The sequence below is a fragment of the Pan troglodytes genome, chromosome 11, assembly GCF_028858775.2.
Source record: "Pan troglodytes isolate AG18354 chromosome 11, NHGRI_mPanTro3-v2.0_pri, whole genome shotgun sequence".
In the NCBI taxonomy this organism is placed as follows: domain Eukaryota; kingdom Metazoa; phylum Chordata; class Mammalia; order Primates; family Hominidae; genus Pan; species Pan troglodytes.
The window spans coordinates 72,331,020-72,347,700 of record NC_072409.2 but is presented as its reverse complement, the minus strand read 5'-3'; the positions used below and the strand labels follow the sequence as shown (position 1 = coordinate 72,347,700).

At 43.5% G+C, this 16,681-nt stretch overlaps 1 long non-coding RNA gene and 1 other non-coding gene across 4 annotated transcripts in view; one reads left to right on the top strand and one right to left on the bottom strand.

The window, feature by feature from the left end:
• LOC107976690 (uncharacterized) overlaps window positions 1-16,681 on the top strand; it is a 66,915-nt gene that overhangs the window by 49,455 nt on the left and 779 nt on the right. For 2 of the 3 annotated variants that reach the window (XR_010148701.1, XR_010148703.1), the window contains one exon: window positions 7,048-8,951. The exons of the other annotated variant lie outside the window; for it this stretch is intronic. This is a non-coding gene — a long non-coding RNA (uncharacterized LOC107976690). Of the gene's footprint in view, window positions 1-7,047; window positions 8,952-16,681 lie in introns of those variants that run through there. 3 annotated transcript variants of the gene reach the window in all.
• Window positions 5,969-6,036, bottom strand: LOC112204466 (small nucleolar RNA SNORD95). Its single transcript, XR_002938111.1, has one exon. It is a non-coding gene; the product is annotated as a small nucleolar RNA SNORD95 (small nucleolar RNA).

Below are 16,681 nucleotides of genomic sequence, written 5' to 3'. Positions count from 1 at the left end.
AAAAGGTAGAGAAGTTGGGCGCAGTGGCTGACGCCTGTAATCCCAGCACTTTGGGAGGCGAGGCAGGTGGATCAGTTGAGGCCAGGAGTTTGAGACCAGCCTGGACAACATGGCGAAACCCCATCTCTACTAAAAATACAAAAATTAGCCGGGCATGGTGGCACATGCCTATAATCCCAGCTACTCGGGAGGCTGGGGTGGGAGGATTGTTTAAGCCCAGGAAGTGGAGGTTGCAGTGAGTCAAGATCATGCCACCCTACTCTAGACTGTGTGACAGAGTGAGACCCTGTCTCAAAAAAAAAAAAAAAAAAAAAAAAAGTAGAGAACTATGCTGTCAGAGCAGAAAGAGGAGGGCCCATGCACATCTTAGCATGGTAGCTATGGGTGACTTCTTAGGTCTCCAAACCTGTTTGCTTCTCCCCAGTTGATCATCAGTTCATCAGTTGAGGTCCCACATGCTGGGCAGTTGGCTACAGAATAATTGAAATTCTTTCCACACTTAGTTGTTGGGCTTCTTACTGACAGAGAATGGAGAAATGGTATATACCACATAACATGGCTCATTCTGAGGCCATCACACCCCATATACTGAAGAACAAAACAAAAAGTCCCTTTCTGTGCTGTTGAGAAATTCTGTGCTGTTCAGAATTGGAGGTGGTGATACCGTAATCATGCGAATAGCAGCCCTTCATTTAGCCCACACACTTTTCCTGTGACCAGCTGGGTCACCACTTGACTATCCACAACTACAGATATAAATGGAAACTGGGTATTGCAAGCCTGAACCATTTCTAATGGAAAGCTGCTGCCCTCCCTGGGAATCCAGCTGGGTGACTGCCTCCAACCTCAGAACTCACTGAAAAGCAATGCAGTAAAATCTCGTGTTGTTTATACAATTTCCTTCATGGTTTTAGCTAAGTAATTTCACAGCTGTGTTCCTCAGTTTCCTAACCTGTGATTCATCACAAATGCAATCTTTTTAACTTGTTTTATATAATACTATAAAAATAAGGGTTTTTTGTTTTGTTTTTGTTGTTGTTGTTTTGTTTTTTTTGAGACGGAGTGTCACTCTGTCGCCCAGGCTGAAGTGCAGTAGCAAGATCTCGGCTCACTGCTGAGATCTCGGCTCAACCACTGCCTCCCGGGTTCAAGCAATTCTCTGTCTCGGCCTCCCAAGTAGCTGAGATTACAAGCGCTCACCACCACGCCCGGCTAAGCTTTGTATTTTTAGTGGAGACAGGGTTTCACCATCTTGGCCAGGCTGGTCTTGAACTCCTGACCTCATGATCCGCCAGCCTCGGCCTCCCAAAGTACTGGGATTACAGGCGTGAGCAACCGTGCCTGGCCTAAAAGTTGTTTTTAAGAGCTTGCTTGACCAGAATTACTTTGCTGGTATTAAACCACATTTAAACAGAAGTCTCTTTTTCCAGCAGGCAAGTATGTATAATATATTGAGGGGTTTTTTCTCTCTCTCTCTTTTTTTTTTTTTTTTTTTTTTGAGATGGAGTCTCGTTCTGTTGCCAGGCTGGAGTGCAGTGGCACAATCTTGGCCCACTGCAACCTCTGCCTCCTGGGTTCAAGCAATTCTCCCACCTCAGCCTCCTGAGTAGCTGGGACTACAGGCATGCACCACCATGCCCAGCTAATTTTTACATTTTTAGTAGCGATGACGTTTCACCATGTTGGTCAGGATGGTCTCGATCTCTTGACTTCGTGATCCGCCTGCCTCAGCCTCCCAAAGTGCTGGGATTGCAAGCATGAGCCACCGTGCCTGGCCTTTTTTCTCATTTTTAAATCTAACTCAATCAAGCTACATTTACAACAGGCACCCTATTTGAGGCAGTAGCAAATTGCTGGGAGGAGAAACCTTTGTTCAAAGGTAGAACAGCTGAGAGATAAATAACTAAGTCTATATTTTGTCTTTCTTTCCTGATGACGTTTCAATGTCAGATAAGGTGCTCTTAATAAAAGAGGACTTGTTTTCCAAAATGTTGTACTACTGATTTGGCAAAGGAGGTTTTGGGGAAGGAAAGCAATGAAAATGGAGAGGGGAAAAAGAGTAGTTCCTGGGTGTTACTGAACTATATACAGATTTCTGAAAACATCAGAAATTGTATTTGGTAGATCATATGGATGTATTTAAATGAGGATTCCAGGAAATGCTGGGCACTGCTTTCTAAATGACCGTCTCTAAATTTTACTGATATTATGCCCACTCATAAAATGATTCATGGGGTGTTCCAAGGTTTCTTGCCCTTTGATCCACAGAAGAATTTCTCAAAGTGTGTTTACAATGGATGATGATAGGGATTATATAGAGAGAATAAAATAGGAGAGTCATGCCTAGAACTTGAGTACATATGGACACTTGATTTACGACAAAAAATGAAACTACCAGCAATGGAGAAAGAATGGTCATTACAATAAATGGTGCTGGGACAGCTAGATATACACAAGGGGGAAACTTGTGTTGAATAAAATATTGTTGGATACAAAATAATTCACACTGTGTATCTGGCATCTCATAGTACAGAGCAGTGCTTTTCAAAGTGTGGTTCATGGACCACTTGATCCAACTTACCGGGGTTATAGTTAAAGATGTACATTCTTGAGCCTTAGACTCATTGATTCTCTAGGAGTGAAACCTAACAATCTGCATTTTTGTTAAACTCCCTTAGATGATTTCCTTTTTATTTTATTATTATTATTTTTTTTTTTTGAGACAGAGTCTCGTTCTGTCACCCAGGCTGGAGTGCAGTGGCACGATCTTGGCTCCCGGGTTCACGCCTTTCTTCTGCCTCAGCCTCCTGAGTAGCTGGGACTACAGGCGTCTGCCACCATGCCCGGCTAATTTTTTGTATTTTTAGTAGAGATGGGGTTTCACCGTGTTAGCCAGGATGGTCTCCATCTCCTGACCTCATGATCCACCCACCTTGGCCTCCCAAAGTGCTGGGATTACAGGCATGAGCCACCGCGCCTGGCCTAAACTCCCTTAGATGATTTTCAGTACACTAAAGCTTCAGCTTCATCAGCACAGTGTTTGTTTTGTTTTGTTTTGTTTTGTTTTGTTTTTTGAGACAGCGTCTCACTCTGTTTCCCAGACTGGAGTGCAGTGGCTCGATCTCGCCTCACTGTAACCTCTTCCTCCTTGGTTCAAGCGATTCTCCTGCCTCAGCCTCCTGAGTAGCTGGGATTACAGGCACGCACCACCACATTCAGCTCATTTTTGTATTTTTAGTAGAGACAGGGCTTCATCATGTTGCCCAGGCTGGTCTCGAACTCTTGGCCTCAAGTGATCCACCTGCCTCGGCCTCCCAAAGTGCTGGGATTACAGGCATGAGCCACCACACCCAGCTGGCACAGTGTTTTTCATTTAGGAAAACAACCATCTGAATCTCACCTTTGCCACATATAGGCATATTTATTAATCCATCTGTATTTCAGTTTTTTCACCAATAAAGCAATGATAATTTACAAACTCATAGGCAAGTTATGATGATTAAGTGACATGCTACATAGACAGTGCTTAGCATAGTCCTGGTTTATAATAAGTACTCAGTAAATGTTAAAATTACTTTTCATATCCAAAAACTTACTAGAAATAAAGTGTGTTAAATCACTTACAAAAATTTTCCCTTGTCAAATTTTGACTTTGTATTGGTATTCCTGAATTCTTTCTATATCTAAAGGACAAGTGTATCAACAGATAAGTGGAGAGTATTTGATCTTGAAGACTTGTTCAAGAGTTTTCAAGATCAAACCAGGGGGTACTACCTGGAGAACATAAGTATTCATTCACACATCTCACCAAAGAAACCAAGATCCTATTCAAATGATGCAACTTCAGGGTTTGTGCATGTGCTGCAACTCCGGACATCTGCCCAGTGACCCACGTGAGCTAAATAAGCTTGGTGATTAATACAATAGCAGATAAATTCACTCAGCAAACATTTACTGGAAAATTATGATATTCCAGGTACTCTACTAGATGCTGAGCATTGAGTAAAAAGATATGGTCCTTCTTCTCAAGTAACACATAGTCTATGAGATTTTGCAGCATATCATCTTCATATCTGCATGTACTTCTTTCTTTTTTTTTTTTGATACAGAGTCTCGCTTTGTCACCCAGGCTGGAGTGCAGTGGTGCGATCTCGGCTCACTGAAACCTCTGCCTCCCGGGTTCAAGCAATTCTCCTGCCTCAGCCTCCTGGGTAGCTGGGACTGCAGGCACACACCACCATGCCCAGCTAATTTTTGTATTTTTAGTAGAAACTGGGTTTCACCATGTTGGCCAGGCTGGTCTTGAACTCTTGACCTCATGATCACCCCGCCTTAGCCTCCCAAAGTGCTAGGATTACAGGCGTGAGCCACCATGCCCCGCCTACATGTATTTCTCAACCAATTTTTTTGTTGTTGTTAACATAGCTAAAAAACTAGAAAAGATTTGTTTTATGGACAAGGAATTTATGGCTATTCCTTCTGAATTGGGGATAATAGAAAGATATTAAACAAGTGCACCTCGCTTCCTCTCCTCTTCCTGTCTTCAAAAGCAAATAATTTTCTTTGGAACTTTGAAGACGTTGTTACATTTTCTTCTGGCATCCAGCACTGCTGATAGGAAGTGTGATGCAATGAAGGAAGGGAGCTACTCTGGTAGGGTGAAGGCTACCTTGGCAACTTCTCTGACCTGTGCAATTCTCTGCTTGCTCTTCAGTACTGCAGGATTATATATCTGTGCTGGGAAGTGGACAGCAAGCTCTAGAAAGTAACGGGCAAAGAGTTTAGGAATCTGGGCCCAACTGTGCCGAGATAATCAAAGCCACAGAGGCCTAAGATTCAAACAAGACATTTTGCAGGGATACTTTGTATTAGTTTTTAGGGCTGCCACATCAAAGTTTCACAAGCTAGGTGGCTTAAAACAACAAAATTTAGGCCGGGCACAGTGGCTCACGCCTGTAATCCCAGCACTTTGGGAGACCGAGGCAGGTGGATCATGAGGTCAGGAGATCGAGACCATGCTGGCTAACACGGTAAAACCCCGTCTCTACTAAAAATACAAAAAATTACCCGGGCGTGATGGCGGGCGCCTGTAGTCCCAGCTACTCAGGAGGCTGAGGCAGGAGAATGGCGTGAACCTGGGAGGCGGAGGTTGCAGTGAGCTGACATCACACCACTGCACTCCAGCCTGGGCGACAGAGCGAGACTCCGTCTCAAAAAAAAAAAAAAAAAAGTATTCTCTCATCATTCTGGAGGCTAGAAATTCAGCATCAAGGTGTCAGCAGGCGCATGCTCCCTCTGAAGGCTCTAAAGAAGAAACTGTTCCATGCCTCTCTTCTAGCTTCTGGTAATTGCTGGGAAACTTGGCTTTCCTTGGCTTCTGGCTGTATCACCCCAATCTCTGCCTCCATAGTCAATGGCTGTGACGTTGCCCTCCCTCTGTGTTCTCCCCACTTCCAAGGACACCAGTCATTTAATTTAGGGCCCTAATTCAGGACATTCACCTAAATTTAACTAATTATATCTACAAGGATTCTATTTCTAAATAAGACACATCCTGAGGTTCCAGGAGGACATAAATTTTGGGGGGACACTGTTGTTCAACCCAGTACAGTCTCAGTAGAGCAGGGACTTTAGAAAAAGAAGGTAATAGGTTTAGTTGGAATCCAGGCAGGTAGGAAATGGAAGCAAAGACCAGACACAGAACCAGCTACACACTTGGCACCCCAGCATCCCTGAACCACACAGGGCTGGCTCTCCACAGGATTCCAACTTCACTAACAGGGTCAGTTTATCCATTAGACACAGTAGGCACAATGCCAAGTTCCCATGATACTTTTAGAAACCCATGAAAATGTTTTAATCTCTTTCAAAATCTAAAAATAAATAAACAAATATATTCCAACCTGGATTATATTCATATGTATATCAATGCAGTCATAAAATTTAATTTTAATGCTTTTTTATGCAGTGGTTCAGAAACAGCCTCTGGGTTTCAGCACAGGCATTCAGATGGAATGTTGGGGTCATCACCACCCAAATTTTTTTTTTTTTTTTTTGAGATGGAGTTTCACTCTTATTGCCCAGGCTGGAGTGCAGTAGTGCTATCTCGGTTCACCGCAACCTCCGCCTCCTGGGTTAAGCGATTCTCCTGTCTCAGCCTCCCAAGTAGCTGGGATTACAGGCTCGCACCACCACTCCTGGCTAATTTTGTATTTTTAGTACAGATGGGGATTCACCATGTTGGCCAGGCTGATCTCGAACTCCTGACCTCAGGTGATGTGCTCACCTCGGCCTCCAAAGCGCTGGAATTACAGGTGTGAGCCACCATGCCCAGCCCACCACCCTAATTTTGTGTGTGTGTGTGTGACGGAGTCTCGCTCTGTAGCCCAGGCTGGAGTGCAGTGATGCTGTCTGGGGTCACTGCAAGCTCCTCCTTCCACGTTCACGCCATTCTCTTGCCTCAGCCTCCCGAGTAGCTGGGACTACAGGTGTCTGCCACCACGCCTGGCTACGTTTTTTGTACTTTTTTAGTAGAGACAGGGTTTCATCATGTTAGCCAGGATGATCTCCATCTCCTGACCTCATGCTCCACCCACCTTGGCCTCCCAAAGTGCTGGGATTACTGGTATGAGCCACCGTGCCTGGCCCCACCACCCTAATTTTTAATATATTGTTTAATGAAGGAAGGAGCCCTTAGAAGGCAAAAGTGCCCAGAGCACACAAAAGTCATCACACAGCTGTGTTCACCAGTACACATGCTCATACACTTGGCCTGGAGAAGCTGGAGAGTCTGCATGGACTTTCACTCATCCCTGCTCTCGGGGTGGTCCATAGCCAATCACTGGTGGTGGCAGGGATATCACAGCCCAGCACCTTTGCTGATGGGGAGAATAACCTGTATGGGTATAATTCACTCTCCATAGTGCCCCATCAAATCACATCATTGCCTTGCTTCTTCCCCTACCTTATACTGTATCCCTCCTACCTTTGCAGCATTCCCTCACTAAATCACTTGCCTAAGAATTCCTATCTCAACTCTGTTTCTAGGGAACATGACCTACGACGCTTTGGATCTCCATGGCAAGCATTGACACTGGCAAAAATTATCTAATAAACACTTATATTGAATGAGTAAACGTTAGAGAGACATGGAAGCAAGTATGAAGGACCTCGCCAGGACTTTAGATGGACTGAACTGATCATAAAAGAAACTTCAGTTCTTGGCCAGGCACAGTGGCTCACGCATGTAATCCCAGCACTTTGGGAGGCTGAGGTGGGTGGATTACCTGAGGTCGAGAATTCAAGACCAGCCTAGCCAACATGGTAAAACTGTCTCTACTGAAAATACAAAAAGTAGCCAGGTGTGGTGACACGTTCCTGTAATCCCAGCTACTTGGGAGGCTGAGGCAGGAGAATCACTTGAACCTGGGAGGCGGAGGTTGCAGTGAGCCAAGATCCCACTACTGCACTCCAGCCTGGGTGACAGAGTGAGGCTCCATCTCAAAAAGAAAAAAAAAGAAACTTCAGTTCCTGACAAATTATAGACTGGAGACATAGAGAAAAGATAATGATGTGGATTCTTGAACAAGGGCACAAGACAATGAATTTGCTCATAAACGTGGGCAGATCTACCGATTAGACCTGAGGAACAATGCCTACTGTGTGCCCAGCACTGTGTAAGTTACTTTCATATGTACCAACAGACTAAGAAAACAGTAAGCTGTCAAAACTGACTGAGGTCTCCTTGAATTCTCTCAGACTTGATTGGCCCCAGAGCTGGGGATGAGATGAGCAAGCATGGACTATGAGGTTGGTTCAGATGAATTTTTGTGAACAATCGTCTGTCGATGAAAGGACTGCCTTTGAAGACAATATCCTTGGTGATCTTAAGAGTATGGTCCTCTGAAGCCAGTGTTCAACAAGATGTAAAAATGAGAAGATTTCATGCCATGGAATTTCTATCATAGATATGGTTTTTTGTAATTTTAGCAGTTCCTCTCAACCTTTGCAGCAGTTTTGGAGCCGAGCAGATGGCAGGGGAGGGCTTAACTAAGTGGTGAAGTTTCAGCTGCAAAAGGCAATTCCTAGAATGACAATTCAGAAACTCATTTCCCCCAACACTTATCATATTGGCAGAGGGTTAGTGAATCTTTTTAGAAAAACAAGAAGAAGGCAATGCATCAGAATAAGGCAGCCTATGTTTGGTTAGGTTATGTGCAGGCAAACACTACTGAGTCCAATTCTTTCCTTGCACTGCAATTCCCAAGGCAACAGGCCAGTCTTGTTTGTAAATTAAATAATATCCAAAATAGCTAAAGCTTAGGATCTGAAATATAAGGCACCTCCAGCACATGGAGCAACTGCTACATGCATCCGAAACCAGGGGATGACAGTTTCAGCTAAGTTGTTCCAACCCTGGCTGGCATTAAGGACCCCTAGAGTTTCCAGCTATATATCATAAGGAAACAGCAAGTTTGTAGAAAGAGCATAATCTGTGCTCAAATCCTGCCTCTGATACTAAATAACTATATGATCTTGAAAAAATTACTTTTCCTCTCTGAGCCTCTTTCCACAAATGGTGGTGGGGTGGGGGAGGGGATAATTGCAATCTCAAAGGCTTATTGTAAGAATTCAGTGTGATAATATACATGAAAGTAATGAGCAAACCACAAATCTTAAACTGGTATCCATTTTTCTTCATTTCTATTCTGCCTAGCTCGGCAGAAGTTTGTCAAAATATCTGTTGCTCTTTCAAACTGCTTCAGCTTTGGCTCATCCATAATTTTTTCTTTATCTTCAAACAACTTTAATTATAATGGTTTGCTTTTCTTAAAATTTCATAGCCCATATTCTTTGTGAATGAGACAGTGAGGTTTGGCTTTTGGGACTTTAGTTTTGATCCTTTACAATATGCATATAACAAAAACAATAAATGTATTTTATATTCTGAAGCTATAAATGTACCCTTTTTTAATGAGGCCTGTTTGTTTCAATTAAGCCTAAATTACTCAAGCACAACAAAGGAACTATCGATTGAGATTATTTCTGTGTCAAGTAACAGAAAAGCTATTCAACTGGCTTAAACAATTAAGGGAATTTACTGGCTCCTGTAACTGAAAAGTCCACAGGACTTTTCATGGCTTGATCCAGGGATGGTTTGGTCCAGGCTCTGGCTCAATTTTTCCTGCAATCCTCTCAGTTTTTTCTGCCTCTAAATGTTGGCTTTGTTCTCAGGCTGGCCTCATAAAATGACTGCTAACAGCATTCGTGATGGTTTCTCATTCACATCCAACACAGAGCTAAGCCCAAGGCCAGTTTTTAGGACCGCCATACAGAAGTCCCAAGCTTCACTCTGATTGGACTACCCTGATCCTATTTCTCCCATCCAAGCACTTCCCAGGCCCAACCCTGTTTAACTTCTGAGATCAAGCATGTGCAGGGTGATATGGCCATAGATTCTGATCCTATTTCTGTAGCTAGGGAAGTGCCATCCTCTGATTGACTTAAATTCGTATCAATCCCTATGACAAGGAAGTGGAATTATTCTCAGTGATCTAGAAAATCAGGTCCCTCTTCTGGATCTGAATATGAGGTCCACTCCTCCTAAACATCATGGTTGTCACTCAAGGGAACTGAAATGGGTAGTAATAGAATAATTTCAATGTCTGCTACAATTAAAAAATAATTTTGGCCGGGCGCGGTGGCTCACGCCTGTAATCCCAGCACTTTGGGAGGCCGAGGCGGGCGGATCACGAGGTCAGGAGATTGAGACCATCCTGGCTAACACGGTGAAACCCTGTCTCTATTAAAAATACAAAAACTTAGCCGGGCGTGGTGGCAGGCGCCTGTAGTCCCAGCTACTCAGGAGGCTGAGGCAGGAGAATGGTGTGAACCCAGGAGGCGGAGCTTGCAGTGAGCCTAGGTGGTGCCACTACGCTCCAGCCTGGATGACAGAGCAAGACTCCATCTCCAAAAATAATAATAATAGTAAGAATAATTTTAGCAATTTAATGCAGGGCTCCTAAATGCCTTTTCTTCATTTTAAAATTATCACTTAGGCTGGGCACAGTGGCCCACGCCTGTCATCACAGCACTTTGGGAGGCCGAGGTGGGTGGATCACAAGGTCAGGAGTTTGAGACAAGCCTGGCCAATATGGTGAAACCCCATCTCTACTAAAAATACAAAAATTAGCCGAGCATGGTGGTGGGTGCCTGTAGTCCCACCTACTCGGGAAGCTGAGGCAGGAGAATCACTTGAACCTGGGAGGTGGAGGTTGCAGTGAGCCGAGATCACGCCACTGCACTCCAGTCTGAGCGACAGAGCGAGACTCTGTCTCAAAAAAAAAAAAAAAAAAAAAAAAAAAAAAAAAAATTACTTATTTCACTATATTGGACTCTTTCCAAATAAAATATTAGGCTTTAATATCCAAAGGCAACCATAAACTAAGAGTCAACTAATGCAAGGCAAAACGTTAGGAGGCATTTCAAGACATCTAAGTTAGGAGTCTTTCTTGTTCTGTTTTCCTCTCCACTTCCTCTTGTTTTTCTTTCGCTCAATTTTGTTGATAATCTTTTCTTTTTCTCACTTTCTTCCTTCCATTTATATAGTCCTGTTTGCTTCTCTCAATATGCATTTTAATATATGCAAACATAACAGGATGTACGATTAGACATTTTCTGATCTCTCACAATTTTAGCTACAGTCTCAAAGCTGTTGACACAGGTGACAGAGTCCTCCCGCAGAGGCATGGACAAACCCTCTCAGGAATTACTAAGAGGGGGCCAAACTTATCCACTGCAGTTCTCTCCAGCAGCCTGTAAAAAAGAAAACTAGAGATTCATTAGGAAGGAAGTTTTCAAAGCTGAATTTTTATGTAGAGATAATAAATGGATGGTCTCAGCCTGAGCCAAGTGAGGAAGGCTTTTAAGTGGATCACTCATAGAGTCCTGGTGCTTGTCAGAAGCTGGTATCTTATTCTTAAACTAGATATTTATCAAGAGCCACAATCTTGGAGTATAGGGGAGTCAGGAGAGGAAGGGAAAGTAAAAGAACAGATATTGCCTATCCTTCCCACTGCTGAACCCAAGCTTTGCATCAGGATTGTGTTGGGCAGAGGGTGGGAGGTTGGAGGAAACAAGTTCTATGAAGGATGAAAGATTTATTTAGATTGAACTGGGCTTCCAAGTACCTGAAAACATCACTCTCTACTGATATCCAAAAATAACCTTGCTAGGCTGGGCGCGGTAGCTCACGCCTGTAATCCCGGCACTTTGAGAGGCCAAGGCGGGCAGATCACCTGAGGTCAGGAGTTCAAGACCAGCCTGGCCAACATGGTGAAACCCCCTCTCTACTAAAAATACAAAAAAATTAGCCGGGTATGGTGGCATGTGCCTATAGTCCCAGCTATTTGGGAGGCTGAGGCACACGAATCATTTGAACCCAGGAGGTGGAGGTTGCAGTGTGCCAAGATGGCACCACTGCACTCCAGCCTGGATAACAGAGTGAGACTCCGTCTCAAAAAACAAAACAAAACAAAAGGAAACAAAAAACACAAAACCTTGTTGAAGCTGTTTTCCAGAAGTGAGGAAGAAAAATCCAAAAGAACATTATTTTACATTCGTTGTGGAAACACTTTTTAAAGTTTTACATTACTATTTTAAATTTCTATATCATGGCCAGGCACGGTGGCTCACACCTGTAATTCCAGCACTTTGGGAGGCCAAGGTGGGCAGATCACTAGGTCAGGAGATGGAGACCATCCTGGCTAACACAGTGAAACCCCGTCTCTACTAAAAATACAAAAAATTAGCCGGGCATGGTGGCGGGCGCCTGTAGGCCCAGCTACTCAGGAGGCCGAGGCAGGAGAATGGCATGAACCCGAGAGGAGGAGCTTGCAGTGAGCCGAGATTGTGCCACTGCACTCCAGCCTGGGCAGCAGAGCGAGACTCTGTCTCAAAAACAAAACCTAACAAAACAAAATAAAAAAATCTATATCTCAAGTCATCAAGCAATACATTTTTTATGTAAAGAAAAATGCAGTTTCCTAATTGTACCCTACTAAATTCAGTTTATTTAATAAGCTTAGCACATAAATGCAAAGCATCATATATGTATCTTCAATATACTTTGTGAGCACACCTAAATAATGCATCAGTTGGGTCTGCAAGAAACCATGCTTTCAAAGAGAGCAATTAAGGAGAATTCAATGAATATATTGTTTACAAAGATGTGGGTGGGGCTCTTAAGGAATTAGCAAACCAACCAAAGACAGCAGGAGCCCTAGTAATGCTTAGGCTAGGGGCTTCCACCATCTTTGGTTGATTTGCCTGGGGGATCAGTGGGGTGGGGATGGGTGGGTTGGGGAGTAGAGGGAGTGGTTGCCTCAGAATGCCTTGGACACCAGCAAGCAAGGAAAGTACAGGCAGTGCTGGGCACAGAGCAGAATTGAGAGAGAGATAAACAGCTGATTTCAATTGGCTAATGGTGAATACTTAGCACATATATTTCAATTTCTGTTTGGGCATGACGGCTCCTACCTGTGATCTCAGCACTTTGGGAGGCATAGGTGGGAGGCTCACTTGAGGCCAGGAGTTCAAGACCAAACTGAACAATATAGGGAGACCCCATCTCTACAAAAAAAAAAAAAAAAAAAAAATTAGCCAGGGTGGTGGTGTGAGCCTGTGGTCCCAGCTACTTGGGAGGCTGAGGTGGGAGGATCATTTGAGCCTGGAAGTTGGAGGCTGCAGTGAGCTATGATCCTGCCACTGCACCCCAGCTTGGGTGACAGAGTAAAACCCTGTCTCTAAAAAAAAATAGTAATAAATAATATATTTCAATTTCTCAATTCTGGCAAATGGAATTTTAATTGATATATGAAATACTCAAATTACTTGAACCTGGTAGGAATTTGTAGACTAAAGTAGAATTTTTCCCCTGAATTCCTTGGTAAGAATGAAACTATATTTCCCAAGGAAAGAAAAGTTAAGCTCAGGTCAATGAAATCAGCCTGCAAAGTGTAGAAAATGTATTTGAACAAAAATATTATTAGCCTAAAATCTAAAGTGAATATGGATAAATATATGATAGAAAATAATCACCAAGGCTGGGCGCGGTGGCTCACACCTGCAATCCCAGCACTTTAGGAGGCCGAGGTGGTCGGATCACCTGAGGTCAGGAGTTCGAGACCAGCCTGGCCAACATGGAGAAACCCTGTCTGTACTAAAAATACAAAATTAGGCTGGGTGCGGTGGCTCACGCCTGTAATCCCAGCACTTTGGGAGGCCGAGGCGGGCGAATCACGAGGTCAGGAGATCGAGACCATTCTGGCTAACATGGTGAAATCCTGTCTCTACTAAAAATACAAAAACGAAAATTAGCCGGGAGTGGTGGCGGGTGCCTGTAGTCCCAGCTACTGAGGAGGCTGAGGCAGGAGAATGGCCTGAACCCGGGAAGCAGAGCTTGCAGTGAGCCAAGATCACGCCACTGCACTCCAGCCTGGGTGACAGAGGGAGACTCCGTATCCAAAATTAATAATAATAATAATAATAATAATAATAATAAAATAAAAATACAAAATTAGCCAGGCGTGGCGGCCCATGCCTGTAATCCCAGCTACTCGGGAGCCTGAGGCAGGAGAATCACTTGAACCCGGGAGGCAGAGGTTGCAGTGAGTTGAGATCGCGCCATTGCACTCCAGCCTGGGCAACGAGAGCGAAACGACGTCTCAAAAATAAAAAAAAAAAAAAAAATAATAATAATAATCACCAAAACAAAATCTCAGAATAAAATTGCTGAAAATGGAAAGTGAAGAAATCACGATCCTATGTAAGACCACAAATGGAGGCCAGAAGCCGGGGACCCGTTTCACCCCACACCAGCACCTCCACATCTAACATTCAAGTCCTGCCCTCCACAACGTTTTTGCTGTGACAGGCCTTCAGTAGTATGTTTTCTGACTCCTGACATCTAAAATCATGCTATTATAAAATCATCTGTACTCCAAGGAAAACAGGAAGCTTTGTCCTTCATAGCATCTCAGAAGATCATCTCCTCCGCGTCATTTTTCCATGACTCTTTGCATTCTCATTTTTGTGAAGGCAAAGTAGGTCACCTAAATGTTCTACACGTTTGTTTTTTCTCACTGATGCAATAGGGACATGAGATATGGTCAATTAAACTCTTTCCCCAACCTGCCCCTCCAACTGGTTCCCACATTCCAACCATGAAAGTCTCTCTTTCTAACCTCAGTGAAACTCAAGAGTTCTGTGTTTTCTGGACAGCTTTCTTCCCTCTCCCCCACACTCACACCCACACATAAGCACATCTTCCCTCACCCTTACCGTCAAGATCCAGTTTTAAAGTCCTCTCTTTTCTCAAACTCTCATGAGTTTCACCCCATACTACACCCCCCTATCTCCAGTGTGACCAACATAATCAAACATCTCATCTCTGCTCACCTAGTATTTAGTCCACAAACTTTAGAATGGTCCTTATCACCCGCATTACAGTTGCTGTTTATGGGACCATCTTTCCCATGAGACTGTGGGCTTTTGGGGGCAGAAACTGTGCCATTTATTTTTATGTCCCCAGTGGCAGAGGGAGAAGGTTCATAATGTATGCTAAAAGAAAGAAAATAAGTCTGAAAAGGTTTTCAAGCTTTCTTAAATGTTTCCTAAGCACTGGAAGTCACCCTGTGCCCGCTCCTCTGCTCACTGCTTCCTTAGAGCCTGGACGACAAGGCGCTGGCTGACTTCTGGGCTTCCCACTTTGACCCTGGCAAAGACCCCGAAATTGGGTCAAGGCCACCTCCAAATTCCTTTAAAACAAACACAGGGAACTGCATGTAATAAATCAAAACCTCCTTCTGCAATCCTTATTTCTTAGCTAAATTCTATATGTCAAGTTGCCTTGAAATGAGAGGTGGCTGTTTATTAATATCTTCCTGTTTATTAATGAGCAATGAGGTGGCTGTGTTTACGAACTGGGTTGTTGCTACAACACATTTACACAGTTATAAATAAAGCAAACTGCAAAGAGATTAACAGTGGAAGATCTGAGGTTTTATTTGTTTTCACGAGAACTCTGCCAGTTGCTTCCCACTGCACCTTAAGATCTTTTTAGCCTTCTCTGAGGCAGTTATCAGTCCCATAAATGCCACAGCAAGCTTGGTGGAGCTGCTTGCAGACCAGGGAGGTGAAACGGTGTCGCCCAGCTTTTTATAGACCCAGTTCTGAAGTCCTGAGTTTCCTTTGCAGTCAGTAAAGAGAGACCCAAAGTGCAGGAAGTTTCTGTCTGTGAATGTTTAAGAGTTCCCTTCTGGCCAACTCTTCCTCTTGAGTCACGTTTATTACACATATTGGATAGGTCACTAAATGTACAGTAAGCTCCTATTGTTTGCAACCCATTGTTCTCTTAAATGGCTTTGTAAACTATGAAGGGCTTGAACAATTCACTTGTTTTCCAGCCTCCAACTGCAATTCTCAACACACGCTTAACACCACTATCCGCCAGTGAGGAAGGACTTTCCACGACTTCTAAAGCAACATATTAACGTAAAAAGTGCACTTTATTTAGAGAACCAAAGGCTTAGGTCTGACCTCTGGCTACATTACCAGGACTGGGACTAGGGTAAGTTGATTGAGAAACCTAGGGTGCAAAATTTAAGGCAGCACTCACTCCTAGGGTGAAAAAGTAACAACTTGTGTTACTTTTTTAAATTGAAGTGGAATTCACATAACACAAAATTAACCATTTTGAAGCACAGAATTCATTTTATACTGCAACTGGCATAGTCACAATGCTGCACAACCATCCATCTGGTTCCAAAATGCTTTTATCGCCACACAAAAAAACCCCACACCTAGTAAGCTATTACTCGCATTCTCCCTCCCACTCCCCACCAAGCCTCTGGCACCCAGCGACAACCTTGCTGTCTCAATGGATTTACGTCTTCTGGAGACAACCTGTGTGTTTTGCGAAGTAGTAATAATAGCTAACTCACTTGTACCAAGACACCAGTTGAAGGGTTTTTTGTGCTCAAATTCAATTAATCCTCACAAAACCCAATGAGGTGGGCCCTAATATCTTCAGGTAAATGGTTCACTATTTAATTCTCTAATCATTATTTCTTCATCTGTAAAATGAGGAAAATCGCAACACACTACCAGTTTACTAAGCACATTTGTGTGAGAGGCATTGTTCTAGGCCAGGAACTGGATTGATCTGTAACCAATTGGGAGTAACTTCTTGTAGAATAGTGGGAGATGAATTCTCAAGATGGATTACTGGGACAAAGTGAAGTAATCATTGACTAGTGATGTCTGCTGTGGACAGAGGAATGAGTGAAGGGGCTGTAAGTAACAGATTTGCCTTCCCTCCTAGGCAACTGAGAGAGAGTGAAAAAGACAAGTAAAATGCAGACTCTGCCTCAGTCCAGTGCAAGAGGGAAGCATTACCCATGGAAGTACAATGACAGATGCAGGCAGTGTGTAGAGTGTTAAGAACAGAGGCACTGGAATGAAAACCAAACCAAACCGAAACAAAACAAAGCATGTTCAAATCTCAACGCTGCAACTCATAGACACATCTTGAAAGAAGTTATTTAATCTTTCTTGTTCTCATTTCTTCTTCTGTAAAATGGATAATAAATCTAATTCATAGACTTCCAGTGGGAATGACATA